The following is a 27,490-nucleotide window of genomic DNA, read 5'->3' on the forward strand; positions in this document are numbered from 1 at the left end:
CTCAAGTATCATCTCTCAGTGGCTCTCGTTATTATGTTACTTTTATTGATGATGCAACTAGAAAAACCTGGATTTATTGTATTAAAAATAATTCCGATGTATTTGATACTTTCAAGAAATGGAAAGCTTTGCTTGAGATTGAGACAAGAAAGAAATTGAAGTGTCTCAGATCAGACAATGGAGATGAATATTGCAGCAAAGAGTTTGATAGGTATTGTTCAGAGCATGGAATTCACAGAGAGAAGACAGTTCCAAGAACACCATAATAAAATGGTGTGTCAGAAAAGATGAAGAGAACAATCATGGAGCATGCAAGGTGTATGAGATTGCATGCAGGATTGCCTTTACAATTTTGGGCAGATGCTACAGATACTGTTGTTTATATAATAAACAGAGGGCCTTCAAGTTCCTTGGATGGTGGTGTTCCAGAGGAAGCATGGACAGGTAAAAGGGTAAACTATTCTTTTTTAAAGCCTTTTGGTTGTGAGGCCTTTGTCCATATTAATAAAGAAAATAGAACAAAGCTTGAGGCAAAATCAAAGAAATGTACCTTTATTGGATATGGTGTTAATGATTTTGGTTATCACTTATATGATTATGAAAATCACAAAATCATTAGGAGCAGAGATGTAATATTCAATGAAAAGGTCTTGTATAAGAATTAGTTGCAGGAAAAGAAACAGGAAAAAGGAAACAAGGAATACATAGTTCTTGATGAGATCACTGAAAAGGTAAAGGTGCCTGAAAATAATAATAATCAACAACCACAACAACAACAACCACCAAAACAGCATCAAGCACCCCAAACACCTGAAAGTGGTGTTAGAAGATATACCAAGATAAGTATACCCCTTGAACGATACTCTCCTTCATTATATTATTTATTGTTGACTGATTCTGGTGAACCCGAATGTTATGAAGAAGCAATGCAGGTTGAAAGCAGGAAGAAGTGGGAGCTAGTCATGGAAGAAGACATGGACTCCTTAACACATAACCAAACTTGGGACTTAGTGAGGTTGCCTGCAGGAAAAACTAAATTGAAGAATAAATTGGTTTACAGGCTGAAGGAAGAAGATGGAGGAAAATAAAGGTACAAAGCTAGACTTGTGGTGAAGGGGTTTGCACAGGAGAAAGGTATTCATTTTGATGAAATATTTTCTCCTGTTGTTAAAATGACTTCAATCAGAACTATTTTAAGTCTAGTAGCAGTTGAAGATTTGCATCTTGAGCAGTTAGATGTAAAGACTGCCTTTCTCCATGGGGATTTGGAGGAAGAGATATATATGCAGCAACCATAAGGATATGAGGTAAAAGGGAAGGAGAAACTAGTGTGCAGGTTGAAGAAGAGCTTGTATGGCTTAAAACAAGCTCCAAGGCAGTGGTATCTAAAATTTGACAAGTTTATGTCTAAACAAGGTTATACTAGATGTCACTCTGATCATTGTGTTTATCTGAAAAAACAAAATGATGGAGCTATATTATATTGTTATTGTATGTGGATGACATGCTTGTTGTAGGGTCTAACATGCAGGAAATAAATGTGCTCAAAAGAAAATTGGCAAATTCATTTGCAATGAAGGATTTGGGAGATGCAAAACAAATCCTTGGTATGAGAATAACTAGAGACAGAAAAAATCACAAATTAACATTGTCTTAGAATGAGTACATACAAAAGGTGTTGAAAAGATTTAATATGCACAATGCAAAACCAGTTAGTACACCTTTTACTATCCATTTCAAACTTAGTAAGGAAATGTGCCCAAAGACCCAAGAATACATGGATTATATGTCTAAGGTTCCATATGCATCAGTAGTTGGAAGCTTAATGTATGCAATGGTCTGCACAAGGCCTGATATTGCACATGCAGTGGGAGTTGTAAGCAGGTACATGAACAATCCAGGAAAGGAACATTGGATGGCAGTGAAATGGATTCTCAAATATTTGAAAGGTACCACAAATCAAGCATTATGCTTTGGTGGTTCAAACATTTCTCTACATGGATATGTTGATGCAGATATGGCAAGTGATAAAGATAACAGGAGGAGCACTACAGGATATGTATTTACTGTAGGTGGAACAGCTGTCAGTTGGATTTCAAAAATCCAAAGTGTTGTTGCAATTTCAACAACAGAAGCAGAGTATGTTGCTGCTACAGAGGCTAGTAAAGAAATGATTTGGTTACAAAGGTTTATGGGTGAACTGGGTAAGAAGCATGATATGGGCACGTTATACAGTGACAGCCAAAGTTCCATTCATCTTGCAAAGAACTCAGCATTTCATTCCAGGACTAAACACATACAGCTCAAGTACCATTTCATATGATCAGTGTTGGAAGATGGAGAGTTGAAGCTGGAAAAGATACACACTAGCTAGAATCCTGCAAATATGCTAACAAAAGTTGTAACCAAGGGGAAACTGAGAATATGCTCAGTTTCAATTAGTCTTCAAGGATGACGATAAAGATGAGAAATAGCTAGGTCCAAAGAGGATTCATTGTCCAGCAAATGAAGCAGCAGTGGAGTTGCTACAATCATTCTCCAAGTGGGAATTGTTGGGTGTGGAGCATGATTATTTAGAGGTCTTTGTTTCAGCCGGATGTATACCCCAGGAAGTTTGTACACCCCTCCATGCGGGGGGGTTGTCCCCCCCACGGGGGTTCGGGGGGGCCCATCCCCCCTGGCTAGGGGGTCCGGGGGCCAGTGGTCCCCCAGCAGGGGTTTCGAAGGTAGCGCCCCCGAAGCTAAAAACAGATGTAAAATTGCCTTGTAAAAGTGTAGTAATTTCTAGTTAATCTGGGCCGTTCATTAGGCAAATGATCTGACGGTAGAACTTATGTTTAGTTTAGGGTTTTTTTCCCTAGAAGGCAACCCCTCTCTTTGTATGAGGGAATTTTTTTGAGGCTGTGTAATATATGCGTATTCTCCAAGTGAGAAACAGAGATGTGAGACTGTGCAAGAAAATAGAGGATATTACAACAGATCTGATGTAGGTTGTGTCTCTTCATTTTGTTGGATAATAGAAAGGAAGGACTGGCTGTTCGGGGTGGACGTAGCCCAAACTGGGTGAACCACGTATATTTGTGTCTCTCTGGTTTTATGCATTTTCTGTGTTTATATTTATGCAATATTCTATGTGTTCCATTGCTCTGTAATATATAATTTTATAACATATGAAAGGGTTAAAATACAAAGATATATCAGTGGGTTACCATCCTTTTATGGATATATGATTAAATGTGATGAACCTAAAACCCTAGAGGCAGCCATGAAAAAGGGAGGGCATGTAGTATACCTAGGGGGGATAGTATGGGGTACAGAGGGAGGTACCCAAGGGAATAATGTAATAATGGGATGGGCCATAGTAATAAATAAAGTATTTAACCCGTATCATGTAAGGGACCACAAGTAGTTAGCAATAATGTAATAATCCCATTGTATTAGATAGATGGTATTGAGGGAACCATGGTAATGACCCATGGTATTGTATGTATGAGGCCTATATAGAAGCTAGAGACTCCCCATTGAGAGATGTCAATGGAATATTGTATGAACAGGCATATGGCTTGTGGATTGTTCTCCTTCCTTAAGGAGTGAATGTATGGTGTTACCCTACCTTAAGGGTTTGATCAATAAAGAAGCATTTCTATATATTTATATCTTATTGTTTCTTGGGTATATTTGTATTATCATATATTTTTAGATCAGATATATAACAAGTGGTATCCTTGTTCTAGATCTGACCCAGAAAATATATGAAATGATACCAATATACCCAATAACTGTAAATAATCACCAAAAATAACAAGATCTGAATATAGATAGAAATGCTTCTTTACTGATCAAACCCTTAAGGTAGGGCAACACCATACATTCACTCCTTAAGGAAGGAGAACACTCCACAAGCCATATGTCTATTCATACAATACTCTTTGACATCTTTTAATGGGGATTCTCTAGCCTCCATATAGGCCTCATACATACAATACCATGGGTCATTACAATGGTTCCCTCAATACCATCTATCTAATACAATGGGCTTATTACATTATTTCTAACTACTTGTGGTCCCTTACATGATACGAGTTAACCACTTTATTTATTACTATGGCCCACCCCATTATTACATTATTCCCTTGGGTACCTCCCTCTGTACCCGATACTATCCCCCTTAGGTATACTACATTCCACCCCCCTTAAACATGTTTCATCCCTGAAACATAAGAAGAACACAAATAATAAGATTTACTCAAAAGATTAGTCCACTGATACTGTGCATGTGCGTCTAACCATCCAAGAGAAAGGTGAACCCTCAATCTAGCTGGTGCCTCGCTCGCTTGAGATGGAAGTTGACCCTGGCGACTCTTCTGTGTTGTTGTGTTGTGGGTGGATCGTCGCCCCTCTCTATCTGTCATGCGGGGGTTGTTGTCTTTGTTGTTGATTCGTTGCCATCATGTTGGTTGTTTTCTTGCGAGGTGATGTGGGTGGTGATATGCTGAAGTTTTAACCAACGGTGTATCTTTCTTTAATTCACCACCTAATGGAGCCTAATTGGTATTTGTTACATGTTGTGGTTCCTGATGTTGTTTCTTATCTTCCAATATTACTGCAACCACTAAGTCCTCATCTAATGTATCAGTACCTATAACATTTTCTGCTTCAGCCTCCTTGGACACTCCCTATTTTTTTGGTACCTGGTTTGATGTTTGTGTTTGATTGTCAACCATCAAAAGCTCATCATTTTATGTGTCAGTGTCATTAGAGCTTTGTGCTTCTGCCTCCATAGTTTCTGCTTGGGTCTTAATGGAAATATCTTACAATGTAATTTTCTTCTTTTTATACCAGAGCTTCATGAATTTCTTCTGCATATTAATATTGACAGTACCCACAGATTTCATCCAAGGATATCCCAAAACAACATCCATGTTATCCATATCTGAAGTATAAAAATTAGAATGCAATACATACTTGTCCATATAAATCTTCAAATCTTTATAAACTTGCACCTCCTCATTATTAACCTCTATGTGCTCCATATGTTTTGCTGGAACTTGCAATTTTTTTGCCAAATTGACATTTATAAGATTTTGCTTGCAACTAGGATTTATAGACACAATGATCTTCTCCTTCTAAATATATCCATGAGCCTGTAATAAGGATATATCAGTAGAAAATAACCCCTTACATGTCTCATTCCCCTGTTTTCCAACATGAGACCATTTGTCCAAAACGAGTTTTTCATATTCTTCATCCGAAAATTTGGACAACTGCTTGCTGTCAAATGAGTTCCACCATATGGCAGCCTTCTCTTTCATACTAAGCCATATGAAACTTTTCCAATATTTCGGATGGTTTCTCTTAAGATATTGTATGAATTCTTCAATAGTAGGACCGTTAACTTTCCCTGTAAAAAAAATGCTTGCTATAAGCCATGAAGAAGGTTTTGAAAAAAAATCACTTACTTGGCGAAAAATTGAAATGGCCACAATTCATTCAATATTGCTCAGAATCCCTATTATGACCTATTTTCAGAAATGGAACAACTATTTTGCATCTTCTCATGTGATAGAAATCTCGATCTAGGCACTGGAATTTCAAATTCGCACTGCAACTTTTCCATCGTCACAAATATTTCTGAAAAAACAGTTGATTTTAAATCAGCGATATCTCCCTCATCCAAACTCTGATTCGACCGATAATTTTTTTGAAATTGGGTAATTTTTTATAAAGAACCCAAATCTGTAATTATATTCTGCAAATTTTTCACCAGAACATACAGATCTGATCTACAAACTCGTCGCCCCCAAAATTTCTGCAACACAGCTGATTTTTAAATCAACAATATCTCCCTCATTCGAACTCCGATTCGGCTGATTTTTTTTTTTTAAATTGTGTATTTTTCGCAAAGAACCCATACCTACAATTGGATTCTAAAATTTTTTCACCAGAACGTACAGATATGATCTGCAAACTCGCCGCCCCAAAAAATGTTTGCAACACACCTGATGTTTAAATCAGCAATATCTCCCTCATCCGAACTCCAATTCGGCCGATTTGTTTTTTCAAATTGGGTATTTTTTCACAAGGAACTCAGATATTCAATTATATTCTTCCAATTTTGCACTAGAACGTATAGATCTGATCTACAAACTCGCCACCCCAAAAAATTCCTACAAAAAAAAACCGCTTTGCCCTAGAAAGTGCTCTGATACCACTTGGCATAGATCTGACCCAGAAAATATATGAAATGATACCAATATACCCAATAACTATAAATAATCACCAAAAATAACAAGATCTGAATATAGATAGAAAATATTCTTTATTGATCAAACCCTTAAGGTAGGGCAACACCATACATTCATTCCTTAAGGAAGGAGAACACTCCACAAGCCATATGCCTGTTCATATAATATTCCTTGACATCTCTTAATGGGGAGTCTCTAGCCTCTATATAGGCCTCATACATAAAATACCATGGGTCATTACCATGGTTCCCTCAATACCATCTATCTAATACAATGGGCTTATCACATTATCGCTAACTACTTGTGGTCCCTTACATGATACGGGTTAACCACTTTATTTATTACTATGGCCCATCCCATTATTATATTATTCCCTTGGGTACCTCCCTCTGTACCCCATACTACCCCCACTAGGTATACTACAGGGCAGCTATATGAGAAAAATAAAAGTAGATCAGTTTTGCAAAGAACTTTGGGTAGCAAGAAGATAAATTTTATGGAGCAAGGAAAAATCAATTTAAACCCTCATCTTTTAAGAATAATTCCCACCTAAACCAATAGGAAATACTAGCCTTTAATGATCCTGAAGGGGGTGATTTAACACGTAAGAAATTTAAATTTCCATCCATTAAATGTTAAGGTTTTAAAGGGGATCATAGATAAATATTTTGTCCTCATAGAGCCAAAAATATGAGGATTTTGCACAACATACAGAGAACAACTATTATGGAAGATGTGGGCAAGGACATGCCCAGAATTTATGTAGTATTAGATAACAGGAAAGCTTAGCACCAAGCACATGTAGTTGAAATTGAAGGTAATCATAACAATCAACCCATTGTTATTTTAGTTGACTCCAGATCTAGTCATAGTTAAATTGACCCGAAATTGGTTGAGAAATTTAATTTAAAGAAAACTAAACATTGCAAAGCATGGTTAGTACAGCTAGCTACAAGTGCAAAAAGGAAAATAATAGAGCTAGTCAAGGCATGTCCAATTGATATGAACGTGATAAGTACAATGGTTGAATTGAATGTAATTTTGTTGGGATCTTATGGCTATTTGATTGGCACGGATTGGTTGGAGAGGCACCATACAATTCTTGATTGCTATAGAAAATATTTTACTTGTATTGATGATGAGGGATATCAAAGGGAGGTCTTGGAAATTCCTAGGCTGATATCTATCAGAGAGATATCAATTATGTGGTTGAAAAAGAAGTTTATAAAAGGATGTTAGATACTTGTAGCTCACTTGGAGGAAGCAAATATGGTTCAACAAAGACATTTGGAAAATTATCCAATGCTAAAAATAATTGCAGATGTATTTGTTGAGATACCAGATTACCTCCAAAGAGGGATAATGATTTCTTTATTTGATCTAATACTTGTTCTTCCGGTGTCTAAGGCACCTTACAGAATGAGTACCCCATACCAAAAAGAATTGCATATGTACTTTATGGAATTATTAAAGAAGAGATATATACGCCCTGGTGTATCCCCATAGGATGCGCCAGTTCTTCTTGTTAAAAAGAAAGATAGTACATTGCAATTGTGTGTTGATTTTTGGAAATTAAATAGTCACTATTAAAAATAAATAACCATTGCTAAGGATAGATGATTTGTTCGATCAACTCTGTGGAGCTAAAATATTTTCTAAAATTGATTTAAGATCTGGATATCAACAGTTGTGAATTAAAGAGGAGGATATTAGGAAAATAGCATTTCAAACTCGTTATGGATACTATGAGTTCATAGTGGTGCCTTTTGGATTATTGAATGTGCCAAGTGTTTTATGTGCTTAATGAATGGTTTCTTCAGAGTGTATCTAGATAAGTTTATTATTATTTTTCTAGATGATATATTAGTATATTCTAAATCAGAGGAGGAGCATGAGAAGCATCTAAGGTTGGTTTGTAGGTGCTTAGGGAACACCAGTTGTATGCTAAGATCAGTAATTCTTTTTCTATAAAAAGAGGATCCATTATTTTGTCCATATTGTTTTTTAAGATGGGAAAGTTGTGGACCTGTAAAATATTAAGGCCATCAGAGCATGGCCAACACCGAAGAATGTTACAAAGTTAGGTCTTTGATGGGACTAGCTAGTTATTATAGGAGCACCCAAATTCTCCCTCGCATCCTGCACAAGTATCTGAGCATATCTGGTCCTTTTCCTACCTTATCTAAATGGTTCTACCTGAGTGGTTGTCTCCACTCTCTATCCTCAACTTGTGGTTGCTCCACAACATCCTAAGGCTCCTCCTTTGGAGCTAAAATCTCCTCCTATGGTGGGATCTGAAACCCCCTCTCAAGAGATCATCGCATGGCTTTGTCTTCATCAAATTTTACATCTCTTCACACAACTATCATTCTGAGGGATGGAAATTATACACGGTAGTTGTGGGGAGTTTCTGTGTAACCCAAAAATGCCCCCAACTCTATTGTTGGCTCTATCTTCTTCCTTGATTCTTTGGAGACATGGCAATAAACAGAGGCTCCAAAAATCTTGAAGCGCAACACATCCGGCTTCCTCCTCGAGAAAGCATCCTCTGGTGTGATCATGGAAAGAATTTGATGAGGAATCTTGTTCTACAAATAGATCGTTGTGTTGCATGCTTTAGCCCACAAGTGTATATTTAGGCTTTGGTCATGCAACATCGCTCGTGCTACTCCCACAATGCTACGGTTATTCCTGTCAACCACCCCATTCTATTTTGGATTGTACAGTGTTGTCAACTCTCGTCAAATGCCTTCTTTTGCACAAAAAAATTAAACTTATTCAACATGTACTCACCTCCATTATTGCTCCTAAGAGCCTTCACCTTCTTACCGGTTTCTTTCTCCACAAGTGCCTTTAACTCTAAGAACTTGGAGAAAGTCTCATCCTTCTTCCACATGAAGAAGATCTAGCACTTTCGCGAGAATTCATCAATAAACATGACAAAATACTTGTGTCTGGTAGTGGAGGATGTCGAGAAAGGTCCGCAAACATCCAAGTGGATCCTTTCAAGGACTACATGTGCTCTGTTGTCCCTATAATGGAAATTGGATTTTGTGTACTTCCCCATGGTACACCCTTTGCACGTATCATGCTACTCTAGTGCTCCTTTTGGGAGGCATGTGGTAATCTGTTGCATGATCTTCAAAGCGCCATGATGAAAATTTCCAATTCTTTTATGACAAAGTTCACTGGCATCGCGTCTTTGCACCTTCTCCGCCTTTGTGCTCAATGCAGCACAGTCCTCGACATCTATCTTGTAGAGGTTCTTCACACGAACCCCAATCTTCTTCACTTGTCCCATGGGTATGTGTCTCGGGATTTCCTTTCCTTTACTAAATATCACATCATAATCACGATCTTCTTAAACTGTAACGGAGACAAAATTCTTCTTTAGACCCAAAACAAACATCACATCCTCGAGTCTAAGAGGGGAGCCTGACTCCCTCTGAAAGGTAACTGTATCAATCCGTGTCGTGTTGTACCTTCCATCATCTCCCATCTCGATGTGAATCTGGAGACTTTTCTCCTCCAAATCACTGAGAAAATATCTATTCCCCGTCATATGGAACGAGGCACCGTTGTCCAGGAACCACACGCTTCCCATCACTGTGTTGGCCATGCATGTAATGAGAGTAAATTCAAACTCGAATTGTGAAGTCAAAGCTTCACCTGCTACTCCTCTTGAGCTCTTCTTGCTCATCTTATTATGTGGACACTTCATGGCATATTGCTTGAATTCATGACAGTGAAAGCACTTGATTCTAGACAAGTCTTTCTTCTTTCCCCCTTGACTAGATTCTGCTTTGGATTGGGATTTCTTCCTTTTCCCTTTCTTTGCCTTTCGAACCAAGGCACAGTTTACCTCATCCTCGCCCTTGGATGAAGTCTCGTTTCTGGTATTCTGCCTTATTTCCTCTTGTACCAAGTCAGACCATAAGCGCTCCCAACTTGGTAGTTTCTCCCTACCATTTACCAAATGTTGATAGCTATGCCAACTCTTGGGGAGGCCCAAAAGGGTTAGATCTACCAAGTCTTCTTCAGGGACATTAATAATGACCCCACCAAATTCATCACAACATTGTGTAAACTTGCTCAGATATTGTGAAATTGTGTCATTCTTTTTCATATTGATACTTTGAAGCTTGTCCTTGAGTGCTAGCTTCTTGTGGTCACTATTATTCTCGAACAATTATGTCAGTTCTTTCCACATCGTGAATGGAGTCTCTTTTCCATGGATATTCGAGACAATATGATCCCGTACTCCCTCCAATATGATTCTCCTCGCCTTGGCCACATATTTCTTCCACTGAGCAAGATTTTGGGCATCAGATGCTTGGGGTTTTGCTACATCTGTCTTGATGTATTCTAACAACCCATTGTCATCCAATATTGCATCCATGTGGTCCTTCCATGTGACAAAGTTTGATTTTCATTCTAAGGCATACTCGAGCCTGAGCCCATTGAAATCCATCTTCTCAATCCTGAAGAAAACCAACAACACTGATCTTCAAATTCGAACCTCCTGCAATGACAATCTCAAAATTTCTTCTTGACAGTGATTCTAGCTCTGATACCATGTATAAATTATTGTTTTTAGGCTTCTACGATCAGTGCTTTCTGTGTAGTTTTCTTCCGGAGTTCTGCGAGAACTCCGGAAGAAAACTACACACAAACCATATATAAATTAATGTGTAGATTCAAAACTGCTCATGAAATTTACTAAATCACAAGAATTGAAGCTACTTTATTGATCTGTGGAAGTTAATTCACCATCTAGAACACAAAGCATAGACATGCAAAAGGAAACATCACACATGCACATAGATTTATCTAGGGCAAAAAAATGATCAAAACCCCTTATTATATATATAATTGCATTAATCAGGGAATAGAGATGAAATACATATGCTTGCTCAAGCTTGAGCACACCCTACAAGTGTATAGTATATCCCTCTGCTTGACTGACTAACTCTCGCCAACACTTAGCCAATTCTCAAGCCCTACAAGCTCCTCTTGCCTTGTGTTTTCCTCTAGGAAATTTGCCCCTATTATTTAGGAATTTCCCAATATTGAATTGTGCAATTCCCATAGGTCCTTCCTCTGACTGCATGCACCACCTGTACACATTGGAATATGCTACACCTAATAGTACACTGCCTTGGAATCTCCATCTCAACTTGGTAACTTGAATTCTCCAAAAGTTATTTTGGGTTGATTGATTAGTTAATTGGTTGATCATTGAGTGTGGTTGAAGTGCCAGTTCCATAACTTTACCTCCACTAGTTCTTCTAATAGTTAGAACTAGTTAAACTGACAATAACTCAAATTAACTGAAATAGATTGCTACAAATTAGTAATCAATCATACTAAACTGAACTAAAGATTCCCCAACTCATTTTAACTTAGTTCATTGAGTGGCAAGTGCCATGTCACCTCAGTTAACTACCTCCAAGATTTCTGTTGAAATAGAAATTTGTATTTTCTCTAGTTTGACCAAGGAAATGTCAAAATGAGATTTTCTTGCTGCATTTTCAACAATTTCAATGTCTCTTCATCTTCTTACTTTCATATTTACAATATTTTCCCATTCCAGAATGATTAGGTGTCAACACTCATGATAATTGCTTTTAATTCCATGGTTGAAAAATGTTAAAATTTTAAGGTTTCTAGAATATTTTTTGATTTTCTTGGACACCTCAACAAAATCACATAGTATTCCAGAAACTCTCAACATCATATAGTTAACTGTGAAAATCTACATGCTAAAATTTTGAGGTTTTTTGGAGTTCTAATATTTTATCTTTAACATCATGGTTGAAAAATGTCAAAAATTTAAGTGTTTTCGAAGTCATGATATTTATCTTTAATGTCATGGTTGATATTTGTTGGAATTTTTAGGTTTTTTGTTGTGATATTTTATATCTAATGATATCATTGATAACAATTGGAATTTTAAAGTTTTTTAAAATCATGATATTTTATTTTTGATGTTATTGCTAAAAAAATGTTGGAATTTTAACCAAAAAAAATGTTGATGCAACACCAACTTTTCAATTTTGAGGTGTTTTTTCATGTTTATTGCACACAAAAATTAGTTTAATTGTCATTGTTAAAAAAATTGAAAGTTTAACCCAAAAAGAAGTGTTCACACAGCATCAACACTTTTCATTTTCATTTTCAGAGTGTTTTTACATGTCTATTGCATAAAAAAAATTGGTTTTTAATGTCATTGCTAAAAAAAATGGAATTTTAACTCAAACAAACAAACAAACAAAAACACTTACATTTTCATGATGTTTTTTCATTTTTTTACACAAAAATAGGGGTTTTTTTGGGTTAGATTTCTCATTTTGAGGTTACAATTCTTATTAAGTTGCTAACTTTGTTGTTTGTTCCATAAATTATGGGCTGACTTACAATGCATTAATTTAACAAATTCAGTATCTGATCAACCACTCAAGATGGCATCTTTAGCTATTGCAATAGTTGTATAAAGAGCCTTACTAGTCGCACTAGTAGGTGGAGTATCAAAAACTTGATAATCATTCTCTGTAGCTTCCCAAGCATCAGCTCCTAAGGATATGATGTAGGTTTCCATTCTTATCTTCCATGAGGTACAATTGGCCCCATCAAATTTAGGAGGCTTTCCTAATGATCTGATAGAGGTCATATTTCCTGAGATCAACCATCCAGTGTTTAATTGTTCCTAAAGGAACTTACTCTAATATGACTTGTTAGACTAAAGATTATACTAAGAGGTGGGGGTGAATCAGTGTGATGGTAAATTTAGTGTTTTAAAACCATTTCATTAATAATTTAATATACATTAGTTCATCAATAAATAACGTACATCATAAAAGTGGATGAAACTATGCATCAAGTAACAATCATCACATAAACACAAGAAAATATCAACTTTTACATGGAAACCCTTGCAAGAAAAAACCACAAATTATTTTTTTCTTCTTCTATTTATTTACATAGATTTTCAAGAACCAACCTAATAGAGGCACCCATCCCCAAAAGTAAATTTGCAAGCACCACTCTGCTAGAGGCACCAACCCCCAAAATGTGAAAGCACCTACTTGCAATAGGATACAACCTGATTGAGGCACCAACCTTGAAAATGAGCAAGCACCAACTTCTTGTAGGTTTCAAATTGATTGAGGCACCAACCTTGGTGGAAGCACCCACCTCCTTTTTCAACCTGATGTGGACCACTTTTCAAAATATTTTAAACTAGATCCACAAGCACCACAAACAATATAAGTCTTTAGAAATTGTTCATACCATTGTTGTCACAACCATGTTCATCAAATTTCCATACCCTATTCACCAATTTTTCATCAATATGTTCATCACAACAAGTTGTTCATCAATCTAGTACCATAACACCTTTCCTAGATCCTCTTTTGGTCACACATACAACACATGCTCATAAACCTTACAACCTCTTCATAATCCCCAAAATAAAAAAATATAGGTTTATAACATCAAGAATACATCTTCATGACTCTTCATAACCCCCAGAAAGATCATAACTAAGTTCTGGTCATTTCCCCTTTTCTATAATTCAATTTGGTTTCAAAATCACTGCAAAAACAATATAAAATCATATAATAAATTAAGCGTTCGGCAAAATGGCCCTTTCGAGCATCTTCTACAAAATGATCTTTTTCAAAAACCTTTTTACAAAATGCTCCTCTCTAGTCTTCCTAACTATTCAACAAAATGTATTTTGTGGGAAAAAATAAAAAATAAAAATTTATGACCTCGACTAGATTCGAACCTATAACCTCTCCCAAATCATGCATTGTCAAAACCAATTCAGATGCAGAGTTAGTCATTCATGTTTCCCAACAAATATATATTTAATGATATGAATCGTGTTTGATAGAGTAAAGGATAAGCCTTTAGGCTTAACCGTGCATATTAGACAAATTCAAACATACAACCATTCAACGCAACAAAGCTCACGACATGTGTCTTCGGGCCAATGCACCACAACAAAACTTGTGACATGTGCCTTCAAACCAATGCAAAACAACAAGGCTCACATCATGTGCCTTCAAACCAATGCAACACAACAAGGCTCACATCATGTGCCTTCAAACCAATGCAACACAACAAGGCTCACATCATGTGCCTTCAGGCCAACACATTAGAGTTCACAACATGCGCCTTCAATCCAACACAATAGTGTTCAAAACCTATACCTTCATGCAATCACCACAACGGAAACCACGATCTTGCGTCTTCAGGCCAAAACATCAAAGTTCACAACATTGTACCTTTAGAAAATCAATCACAACAGCGAGGACGACCAATGCCTCTAGGCAATCAATCACAATAGAGAGCATGACCAGTGCCTTTGATAAATCTACACAACAGAGAGCATGACCTTGCACGTTCGACCCAACATAACAAAGCTCATGACCTATACCTTCGGTCCAATGCACCATAACAAAATTAGTGACATGTGCATTCAGGCCAATACACACAACGTGTACCTTCAAACCAATGCAACACAATATGGCTCACATCTTGTGCCTTTGGGCCAACATTACAAATATCATGACCTTGTGCATTTAGGCCAACACAACAAAGTTCACAACTTGCACCTTCAGGCCAACACAACAATGTTCACAATCTACGCCTTCGAGCAATCAACACAACAGAAATCATGATATTGTGCCTTCAGGGCAACACAACAAAGTTCACAACCTTGCACCTTTAGGCAATAAATCACAACAGAAAGCAAGACCACTGCCTCCAAGCAATCAATCACAACAAAGAGCATGACCAGTTCCTTTGAGCAATCCACACAACAGAGAGCACGACTTGTTCCTTTAAGTAATCAACACAATAAAGAGCATGACCTTGTGCCTTCGGTAAATAAACACAACAAAGATCATGACCTTGCACATTCAACAAATCACAACAAAGTTCACACCCTACACCTTCATGCCAACAAAAAAGAGTTAAAAACTTGCGCCTTCGGGCAATCAACATAATAGAGAGCATGATCCATGCCTTCGAGCAATCAATCACAACAAAGAGAATGATCTATGCCTTCTAGAAATCAACACACAAAGAGCAAAACATGTGCCTTCATGCAATCAACACAACAGAGAGCATGACCTTGTGCCTTTGGGAAATCAACACAAAATAAATCATGACCTTGCACCAATACATCCCAACAAATATCACATCTTAGGCCAATCCAACGTGCAAACAGAGAAAGAATACTTGGGCCAAAAAAAACACATTGAAGCAATCAAGTCAATTCTTGATGTCTCTTATCCAGACAAATCATTCAATGATCGAGAACACTACATAATTGAACTAACCACCTTGGTATATATAAGTGTGAGAGAACCTGGGATTGATCAAGGCCAAAGCAAATTTGAGGTTTGGGGGCCAATTAAAATTGAGGAGCCTCCATGTTCCCTTATTGTATTATGTGTTTGGTTGCTTGTGAGTCTCAAAAACACTTCCCTTGCAACTAGTTGCTTCCTATAAGAAGCATACAAACAAATGAGTAATGTTAGTGAGTGAAGATGGACTAACAAAGAATTGAATGTAATGGAAACAATGCATAAACAAAATTAAACTAAAACTAAACTAAATAAAACAAAACAAACTTATGAAGCAAAACAAATCAAAAAAGGAGTAGAAAAATGATCATTTTTATTCAAATTGTTGGAGTTGGAAGAGTTACAAATAAAATATCAATGACACTTGAAGAGAGTTTCTTAAGCAATGGTGCTCAGTAGCTCTCAACAAGGATTTTATTTTTTCAAGTTTTTTCTCTCTCAAAGAATCATAGAAAACTCTCTACAATGGTGGAATTCTCCTCAAAATGCTATGCTAAATCGTTTCAGAGAAATTTTGGCAACATAACAATGTGCAACTTCTTATTGTTTTTTTCTCTTCATGAACTTGTATTTAGAGAAATTTTAGACACTCCTTTCCTCCTTTGGCTCATCAATGAGGTTGTTTGCCTCATAAATGAGATGAGCGCTACCATCCTCTTGCCATTAAGGCTTCCTAGGGCTCAAGACTTGAATGGTCAGCCCATCATGTCAAAAGGTGAAGTTTTTTTCAAGCAAGTTCATGTCCTAAGGTGCTGACTAGACTTCTCGCAACCCTCATGGCTATTGAAGGAAAATTCGTGATGTAGTGAATTTTTGAATTTGGAGCACCTACGAGAGTTGATTGTTTAATTTAGCCTAAGGAAAGGTTTTGTTTTTTGGCTTTTCATGATGTTTCCAACTAAAAATGTAACCCTTGTACATGTTTTTCACCAACTATGAGTGTCTTATACTGTGTACAAATGAGTGTATCATTTTCTCATAATAATAGTTGCCCCCTAATGTGTGAGGTTAGATGCAAGCCTATAGCCAAAATACATCACGTTTTGTTGTTATGATTATGAGTCTCACTTACTTCTTGAGAGAGATAGAAACTCTTTGCGGAGATGATTAATGAAATATCATTGACTGGGAATTAAAAGAAACCCGTGCTCTAAAGAACGACTGAGACATAAGTGTCTATACGAGGCGAGCATGTCTCATGCTCATTACGATGACTATGACTAAGTATTACAAACATATAGGAAAGGTCTTTTCAAGTTAGTGTTGATGTGGCTGATGTGTTGTTTGCTGAGGAAGATAATTGTTTTTTCCCTCAAGGGCGTCTCTAACAAATAGGCTAAATTGGTCCCCCCATACATCAAATATAAAGCAATGTTGAAGGAGGTGTGATTGGATGCATGGGTATTCGACGAAATGAGAGGATTGCAATGGGAAAAAGGTACGGTACTACCTTGACATGAAAACTTATGCTAGTGTTGAATGTCAAGGAGACCGATGACATCAACGGGAAAGAATGATTCCCACTATGCCGCTCGTGATTGTCACAAAAAGGGAGCAACTAAAGTACTACTTTGATTTTGTAAGATGAGTGTTGATGTCCACAGAAAACAAGTGCCAACCACCTGAAAGATGACTTTGGGAAAACCATATGAAATTGAGGAAGATGTTGTAATAGGATGGGTCCATAGGCATGATAGCAAGTGTTGATAGTATGGGAAGTATACAAAAAAATTCCCATGGTTGGAGCAATGATGCAAGTGGCGGCAGTCAAAATAATAGTGTTGAGGTAAATTCCCCTGGAGTCAGTAGGACATTCACGAGAGGTATATGTATGTTCTAACTGTCGTGGTAGGTTATGAGCAAATGGTGATCAATGGTGTGGGTATGAGGTGGGAAAAAAGCAATCTCCAATCAAGGTCGACAAAGGATCATCATCAAGTAACTGACACAATATGGGTGAGAATCATTTTCCTGAAAAAATCTTTGTACACTTTCCAAAAGAATTTAAAAGTGGTTTTGGATGTACAAACACAGAGATAGGTGCCCTGAGAAAAGAGTGGCCTGCATAATGATGCAGGTGAGTGTTTTTTGTAGCAGAGCGTGGGGGCCCCATTGGTTGGTCTTGATGTGAGGTGAATGAAAACGGATGTGATAATACAGATGGTTTATTTGTAATATGGATGAATGGTATTCCAAGTGCATAATGCAGTGATGCATTCATCGTGATCCGAAAATAATGGTGGCCTGAGAGTAGGTTGGTAAGCAGGAAGCGAATCAGAGAGAAATGAGTTTGATCTTCAAGTCATGTGAATGAACGGGCTCTCGGGCCTAAGCAAATGACCATAGATACTGTTATCACAAAATCACACACTGAAGGGCTGCTGATCAGGTAGACTCTGTGTAACTGTTTCAAACCAAGCTTTTAACTAAGGCTTAGCCTCCTTAGTCTGAGAGGGCTCTCTCATAGGTTATTGATATTGAACAAGATGGCTAACTCTTACAAGACACATGAAAAATGTACTGGCTGGACAGAATTGCTTCCCATTGGGCTTATGGAGTCACTAATATCTCAGTAAACAACAACACTATCTTTCATAGAAGTCAGGGCACTTTACATCTAAATGTTCAAACAAAACTTACATGAAACCACAGTTTGCAAAGGCATACAGGAAGTCAGAGCATGATCCATGAGTTCTGAGTGATTATGCATTTACCAAACTGTAAAAGGACATCAAAGAAACTATACCATCACACATTTGAACAAAAAGATCCATTGTGAATCCTAAGAAGAAAAACAGTCCTCTGTATTACTAAAACTCTGTTTACACACAAGCCAAAACAGTCTTCAAAATATCCAACCTCTTTTACATTCATCCTTCAGCTCTATATAGAATGCTTACTCTACCTGATTCGAGCTCCCTCCTCCAGCGTGAGGGGAGCTCAATAATTACCTATGATGACACCTACTAACTTTTAACTAACTAATAATTACAGCTGACCACTAATTGACAGCGCTGGAATCCTAAAGCAAATAAGATCCTAATTCTACATCATGCTGGACATAGCATTTATTACAATTAAGATTCATTCTCTGCCAAGTGGATCACTACAGCGGTAGCTTTGATGGCTTTGATTACAATGAACTTCATTCTTTGACATCTGCTCTCTTTCTGGCGGTGGCTGTGATAAACCTTTAATGCTCCATGTTTGTCTTTAATGACGTATCTTTCTGTTACCCTGAAACATAGGCCCCTGTTTGTCGGTCTTTGATGAGCTGCTCCAGCTTTGCCATGTCAGATTTTTAGCATTAAAGAAAAATATATCAGGGCCCTTTTCCGTATAATGTTCCAGACTTCATGACAAGACCTATAAACACAATTCAAATAAAGATTTGTTGTTGTCTTCAGTATCAGAAGATATGTCCTGTTGTGACTATACGAAAATTGTAAAGTCAATTGTATGGGTGTTTCTCCATATAGAATTCTTTTTATCTTTGCTAATCTTTCTGTGTAAGCTGCCTCTTTTATGTCTGCTAGATTGGTTTTCCCATTGCTAGTATGAACAGTATCAACCATGCTTTTATCTTCCATGTGGACATCCTCAGTTGTGTCCATTGCAACAGAGATGTCAGGAGAAGCAATGGTACCAATTTCAGGAGCATTTAACTTTCAGAAGGAAAGCCTGATACTCGTTCTTCATCATAATATTCATCATCTCACTGGATCTGTCTGTCTTGAGTATGCTGGTCCTATACTGATTCTTTTAAATCTGTTCTTGAAAGGACCGATGATTTGTGACCATTAGGTTTTAAACAAGACCTCTGCATTACAAGTATTGTGCCCTGATATAAATATAAATCCAAACTTAGGTACCATCTGTAGCATCTAAATTTATGTTCCTCTCAGAATGGCTCTGCTCACATATCTTCGCAATCCAAGTCCAGGTCAACAAATATTGAATTACTATTGCTAATCCAATCTTGCTGTCACAGAGCACTATGAATCTTTTTGTAAAAGAGGAAGCTTTTTCAACAAGAAGTGCACTCCAATCAAGTCTTCTGATTGGATCAGATATTTGACCCCCGAGAGATGAGGAAAAACGAATGTTTGAGCTCAAAACACTAAGCGTAGTCCCAACAGATTCCCATACCTTTTAGCCACCATGCGAGTTGGAAATGTACTAGGTAATGGTTCAGCAAGGCAATCCATAATTTTTTCGCAACAATGATATAGTTTTCCCATCCCTTCCAGTAACTCTTCTAAAGGGCTCTGCAAGGATTGGAGTACTGTTTCTCCACATTCTTTAACAAGACATTTAAATAACTTGGCAATACCAAGTACAAATGCTTCTCCTTTTAATTTTTCCAGGAGGATGGTAAAAACATCCAACTTGGAAGTTTTTGAGAGTCTATAATGAACCTTACGGAATCTCTTTGAACCTTTGTTTGGGTGGGCACGTAATTGCACTTCCTCTTCAAAATCCTTCAACAAGCACAGAGGCACATGATACTCGCTAAGCCAATACTTATATGTACCATCTAAGGCCTCCTCAACCTTTGTTCCCTGTTTAACAATGCAAGTTGGGATGGCTTTCTGTTTCCCAAAGTCTATCAAATACTTTATCAGACCATTTTCTGAATTCTTGGCACAAATAACAGTCTTCTTGAAGACCGCAGACTCTTTGTCTCCTACCATTTTAAGTTGACAGAAATTCTCTGAATTTAAAAGGTCGTCCCATCTAATGCAAGCATCAAGGTTCCTTATCTGTACAGCTAGTTGTGATCCACTCCTTGCCATTTCAACAGAAGCTCGCCATGCAAACTGTCCACTTCTTCTGGGGATTTCTAAACCTTCCCAATTTCCTTTGCGCCGTTTGCAAGTTGACAAAATCTTTTTCTCTGATTGCACTCTGACTTCGGGCCTACTCTTTAGCAACTTAACACCGTGGCACTTGTAACAGGTAAACATGTACTGAATTTATCCGAGAAATGGGAAGATACCGAACATTTCCAATGAAATGAACCTTGACAAAAATGGCATCGAAGAGGTCAATCCAGTTTCTTGAGCGCGGCCATGGAGCATAAAAAACTTCCAACCATCCATTCACCGATTTATCTCAAATACTTTGGGACATAGTCATTGCCTGGCTGTTTGGGTTGTTTGCATCAGGAAAAACATGATCATAAGATAAACCATTCAGCATGCCATTGACAAAACCTTCTCTACCACCCGTTTGCGTGGAAAAAGAACTCTTGTGGAGCTAGGCCACGAAGATAATGAACTACATCTCTCTCTGGCACTTCATCAAACACTTGCGCCCAAGACATAAACGCTATTCCATGAATTTGCCACCTGCCAATAATCGGTTTCACCCACAGCGGAAAGAAATCTCCACCGGCCCATTTGTATAGACCTCAGCCATGATATGAAAGCGGTGCTCCCATATAAACCCGCGTATTGACACATATCTGAACGAAGCACTAAATTATCCATATTACACTTATTTATACTCTCGATAACCATCTGGGGAAGCCCGCGAAGTGAATGCCCTAAATTATCAAGCTTTTCCATATGAGGCAGTGTCTGAAGTAGGGACGGGTTGAATATAAGATCAAGAAATTTGAATCTATCAGCTCCAAATCCTAATATCTGTCCATCTGGGAGTTCATAAGATTGTTGTTGGAATGTTAGAATAAGAAGATTCATCAAAGACTATGTCTGGTACACGGCAGACAGCGCCAATGGGAGAAGACACCACAGCCTTTTGAATAACATAACCATCATGGACTGCAGCAACAGTTGTCGATCCACCACCACAGTCAACAACTAAAGAAGTGGGACGTCCTGAAGCAAAGGAAGTTAATACCGCATTCTTTGCTAAAAATAGGGCTGGCACCTTGTGACTTTCAAACATAAGCTCTGCTGCTCTCTCCCTTTGTTGTTGTGAATTGGAGGATGGTTCAGCTAGCAATATAGGATGCTCCTTTGGGTCAATTAGCAAGCGCTCCCGAAAAGCATGGTCCCATCTGCTATCCACAACATCCCAACCAGCAACAATACCATCCTTCAGAGCTGGAATCACCTCCATACATAGTGCCGAGCGCCTATAGATGAGATACACCTCAGCAGTTGTTTCAGCAGTATATAATTTCTAACCATCCCATCCCGCAATGTTTAACTTTGCATCCATTCGTTGATGAAGCTATGAAGATCCTTATGCATCAATTCTGTCACTAGACAGCACTACTTCTGTCTTTATCTACAAACGAGTTTAATGCCTTCAAAAGATTTGAGTGCACAAGTTTAGACATTGCAGAGACCACCGCTTCCTTGAAATCACTGTCGCTGCTCTCATCTGCAAAACTCTGTATAATAGGCATGCTAGGATTTTGGACCTTCACTGAAAACTCGAACAAATCCCCAATTTCGTAGCACGCTACGAAATCACCTAAACAGGTAGCGCTGCGAAACTGCTAAAAGGATTCATGCGCTGCGAAAACACTTTGTCCTTAAGCTAATCTGAGCAATTTTTTGGAAACAGAATTTTTAGTGATAACAGTGGCTCCACTTGGGATAGTGTGCCCTTGTGGTGCACTAAGAACCTGCAGTTCCAGTGCCTTATAAAATTTATTTGACAAACAAAAATTTGCTTGACCAGCATGACTGTAGGAAAAAGAAAGCTACTTCTACTGAAAAATGCTCAGTTGACCTTGAGCTTATTTTGCATTTACCTCTACCTACCTACCCTAACAATTTCAACTTCTTTCTGTTCAATCAATATGAAATTTCCAATGTAGCCAATCCTCTGTTTTATCTTATATTTGTTTTCTTTGACTGCATCGGAGTTCAAAGCCAATCTGATAGTGTGATGACCGCTGCCACTGGAATTGTCTCTGATCTTTATAGGAAAACTGAAATACTGGAGTGTAAAACTCTTCCATGTAGTCAGCTACAGGATCCCAGAATACATGATCAGCTTGATGATGATTCTTGCAACTTTCAGGTTGTGCCAACTGATCTTCAACGACAATGTTCAGTTCCTCAAACGTGAAAGAGAAAGGAACCAACATTCTCTCCTTGCATTCTACCATAGAAAATTTCTGAAAATAATGATCATGATTATGAAAACTATATGCCTGAATTTGACCTTCTAAACCTTCAATTTCTTTTTCAAGGTCCTCAGCAAATTCATCCAAAAATCTCATCCTATCCTCTGCCTTCCAGTCAAAAGATTTTAGATATGAGGACAAGGACAAAGAAAAAGATTCATTTGTTTCTTCTTTACTATGATCATTATTCCATTGTTTGAAACCCTCAACTGAAGGAGAGTTTGCCACCACCTCTGACCTATCTATCCATTCCTCCAAAAACATAAGCCATAAGTCTTGAAATGACTTAACGGATTTGATAGGAAAACTTTCAATCCACTGTTTGCATTTCCCTTGAAGTGAATCATAAAATAACATAATGCAAACATCCTCATGTTTAACTCTAAGAATCTCAGCAAAATGGCAGAAATCTGAGATATGCTTCAGAGTTAAACTCAAATCTTCTCCATTAAATTTGGGACCATTCCTTAGAAAATATTCATCCTTGGGAAAATGATTTGGGAAACCATGAATTCCTGAAAAATCTATGCATGCATACCTTGAACTAAGAATGGTAGCTTCTGGGTCCTTCATAACTCCAGTGGAGTCACCATGAACCTATGAATTTCGAATTCTTCAACAATGGAGTCGCCAAGGTAGATTTACAGCCTCAAAAACCTTCTGAGCTCCTGCTACCTTCAGAAGTTCAGCTTCATAATTTCGGGAATGAGTAATCTTCAGACTCCCGGCAGACGCACCAAAATGTTATCACAAAATCACACACTGAAGGGCTGCTGATCAGGTAGACTCTGTGTAACTGTTTCAAACCAAGCTTTTAACTAAGGCTTAGCCTCCTTAGTCTGAGAGGGCTCTCTCATAGGTTATTGATATTGAACAAGATGGCTAACTCTTACAAGACACATGAAAAATGTACTGGCTGGACAGAATTGCTTCCCATTGGGCTTATGGAGTCACTAATATCTCAGTAAACAACAACACTATCTTTCATAGAAGTCAGGGCACTTTACATCTAAATGTTCAAACAAAACTTACATGAAACCACAGTTTGCAAAGGCATACAGGAAGTCAGAGCATGATCCATGAGTTCTGAGTGATTATGCATTTACCAAACTGTAAAAGGACATCAAAGAAACTATACCATCACACATTTGAACAAAAAGATCCATTGTGAATCCTAAGAAGAAAAACAGTCCTCTGTATTACTAAAACTCTGTTTACACACAAGCCAAAACAGTCTTCAAAATATCCAACCTCTTTTACATTCATCCTTCAGCTCTATATAGAATGCTTACTCTACCTGATTCGAGCTCCCTCCTCCAGCGTGAGGGGAGCTCAATAATTACCTATGATGACACCTACTAACTTTTAACTAACTAATAATTACAGCTGACCACTAATTGACAGCTGGAATCCTAAAGCAAATAAGATCCTAATTCTACATCATGCTGGACATAGCATTTATTACAATTAAGATTCATTCTCTGCCAAGTGGATCACTACAGCGGTAGCTTTGATGGCTTTGATTACAATGAACTTCATTCTTTGACATCTGCTCTCTTTCTGGCGGTGGCTGTGATAAACCTTTAATGCTCCATGTTTGTCTTTAATGACATATCTTTCTGTTACCCTGAAACATAGGCCCCTGTTTGTCGGTCTTTGATGAGCTGCTCCAGCTTTGCCATGTCAGATTTTTAGCATTAAAGAAAAATATATCAGGGCCCTTTTCCGTATAATGTTCCAGACTTCATGACAAGACCTATAAACACAATTCAAATAAAGATTTGTTGTTGTCCTCAGTATCAGAAGATCTGTCCTGTTGTGACTATACGAAAACTGTAAAGTCAATTGTATGGGTGTTTCTCCATATAGAATTCTTTTTATCTTTGCTAATCTTTCTGTGTAAGCTGCCTCTTTTATGTCTGCTAGATTGGTTTTCCCATTGCTAGTATGAACAGTATCAACCATGCTTTTATCTTCCATGTGGACATCCTCAGTTGTGTCCATTGCAACAGAGATGTCAGGAGAAGCAATGGTACCAATTTCAGGAGCATTTAACTTTCAGAAGGAAAGCCTGATGCTCGTTCTTCATCATAATATTCATCATCTCACTGGATCTGTCTGTCTTGAGTATGCTGGTCCTATACTGATTCTTTTAAATCTGTTCTTGAAAGGACCGATGATTTGTGACCATTAGGTTTTAAACAAGACCTCTGCATTACAAGTATTGTGCCCTGATATAAATATAAATCCAAACTTAGGTACCATCTGTAGCATCTAAATTTATGTTCCTCTCAGAATGGCTCTGCTCACATATCTTCGCAATCCAAGTCCAGGTAAACAAATATTGAATTACTATTGCTAATCCAATCTTGCTGTCACAGAGCACTATGAATCTTTTTGTAAAAGAGGAAGCTTTTTCAACAAGAAGTGCACTCCAATCAAGTCTTCTAATTGGATCAAATATTTGACCCCCGAGAGATGAGGAAAAACGAATGTTTGAGCTCAAAACACTAAGCGTAGTCCCAACAGATTCTCATACCTTTTAGCCACCATGCGAGTTGGAACTGTACTAGGTAATGGTTCAGCAAGGCAATCCATAATTTTTTCGCAACAATGATATAGTTTTCCCATCCCTTCCAGTAACTCTTCTAAAGGGCTCTGCAAGGATTGGAGTACTGTTTCTCCACATTCTTTAACAAGACATTTAAATAACTTGGCAATACCAGGTACAAATGCTTCTCCTTTTAATTTTGCCAGGAGGATGGTAAAAACATCCAACTTGGAAGTTTTTGAGAGTCTATAATGAACCTTACGGAATCTCTTTGAACCTTTGTTTGGGTGGGCACGTAATTGCACTTCCTCTTCAAAATCCTTCAACAAGCACAGAGGCACATGATACTCGCTAAGCCAATACTTATATGTACCATCTAAGGCCTCCTCAACCTTTGTTCCCTGTTTAACAATGCAAGTTGGGATGGCTTTCTGTTTCCCAAAGTCTATCAAATACTTTATCAGACCATTTTCTGAATTCTTGGCACAAATAACAGTCTTCTTGAAGACCACAGACTCTTTGTCTCCTACCATTTTAAGTTGACAGAAATTCTCTGAATTTAAAAGGTCGTCCCATCTAATGCAAGCATCAAGGTTCCTTATCTGTACAGCTAGTTGTGATCCACTCCTTGCAATTTCAACAGAAGCTCACCATGCAAACTGTCTACTTCTTCTGGGGATTTCTAAACCTTCCCAATTTCCTCTGTGCCATTTGCAAGTTGACAAAATCTTTTTCTCCGATTGCACTCTGACTTCGGGCCTACTCTTTAGCAACTTAACACCGTGGCACTTGTAACAGGTAAACATGTATTGAATTTATCCGAGAAATGGGAAGATACCGAACATTTCCAATGAAATGAACCTTGACAAAAATGGCATCGAAGAGGTCAATCCAGTTTCTTGAGCGCGGCCATGGAGCATAAAAAACTTCCAACCATCCATTCACCGATTTATCTCGAATACTTTGGGACATAGTCATTGCCTGGCTGTTTGGGTTGTTTGCATCAGGAAAAACATGATCATAAGATAAACCATTCAGCATGCCATTGACAAAACCTTCTCTGCCACCCGTTTGCGTGGAAAAAGAACTCTTGTGGAGCTAGGCCACGAAGATAATGAACTACATCTCTCTCTGACACTTCATCAAACACTTGCGCCCAAGACATAAATGCTATTCCATGAATTTGCCACCTGCCAATAATCGGTTTCACCCACAGCGGAAAGAAATCTCCACCGGCCCATTTGTATAGACCTCAGCCATGATATGAAAGCGGTGCTCCCATATAAACCCGCGTATTGACACATATCTGAATGAAGCACTAAATTATCCATATTACACTGATTTATACTCTCGATAACCATCTGGGGAAGCCCGCAAAGTGAATGCCCTAAATTATCAAGCTTTTCCATATGAGGCAGTGTCTGAAGTAGGGACGGGTTGAATATAAGATCAAGAAATTTGAATCTATCAGCTCCAAATCCTAATATCTGTCCATCTGGGAGTTCATAAGATTGTTGTTGGAATGTTAGAATAAGAAGATTCATCAAAGACTGTGTCTGGTACACGGCAGACAGCGCCAATGGGAGAAGACACCACAGCCTTTTGAATAACATAACCATCATGGACTGCAGCAACAGTTGTCGATCCACCACCACAGTCAACAACTAAAGAAGTGGGACGTCCTGAAGCAAAGGAAGTTAATACCGCATTCTTTGCTAAAAATAGGGCTGGCACCTTGTGACTTTCAAACATAAGCTCTGCTGCTCTCTCCCTTTGTTGTTGTGAATTGGAGGATGGTTCAGCTAGCAATATAGGATGCTCCTTTGGGTCAATTAGCAAGCGCTCCCGAAAAGCATGGTCCCATCTGCTATCCACAACATCCCAACCAGCAACAATACCATCCTTCAGAGCTGGAATCACCTCCATACATAGTGCCGAGCGCCTATAGATGAGATACACCTCAGCAGTTGTTTCAGCAGTATATAATTTCTAACCATCCCATCCCGCAATGTTTAACTTTGCATCCATTCGTTGATGAAGCTATGAAGATCCTTATGCATCAATTCTGTCACTAGACAGCACTACTTCTTTCTTTATCTACAAACGAGTTTAATGCCTTCAAAAGATTTGAGTGCACAAGTTTAGACATTGCAGAGACCACCGCTTCCTTGAAATCACTGTCGCTGCTCTCATCTGCAAAACTCTGTAC

The 27,490-nt window shown here is 38.1% G+C and overlaps 2 pseudogenes; both read right to left on the minus strand.

The window, feature by feature from the left end:
* Positions 1–21,286: 21,286 nt before the first annotated feature.
* On the minus strand, positions 21,287–21,709 carry LOC149258099 (actin-related protein 4 pseudogene; annotated as a pseudogene).
* Positions 21,710–26,784: 5,075 nt separating this feature from the next.
* Positions 26,785–27,207, minus strand: LOC149258100 (actin-related protein 4 pseudogene; annotated as a pseudogene).
* Positions 27,208–27,490: the final 283 nt, after the last annotated feature.

This window comes from Pinus tabuliformis, chromosome 6 (assembly GCF_031772625.1).
Source record: "Pinus tabuliformis cultivar Carrire ecotype Pingquan chromosome 6, CPIR1, whole genome shotgun sequence".
NCBI lineage: Eukaryota > Viridiplantae > Streptophyta > Pinopsida > Pinales > Pinaceae > Pinus > Pinus tabuliformis.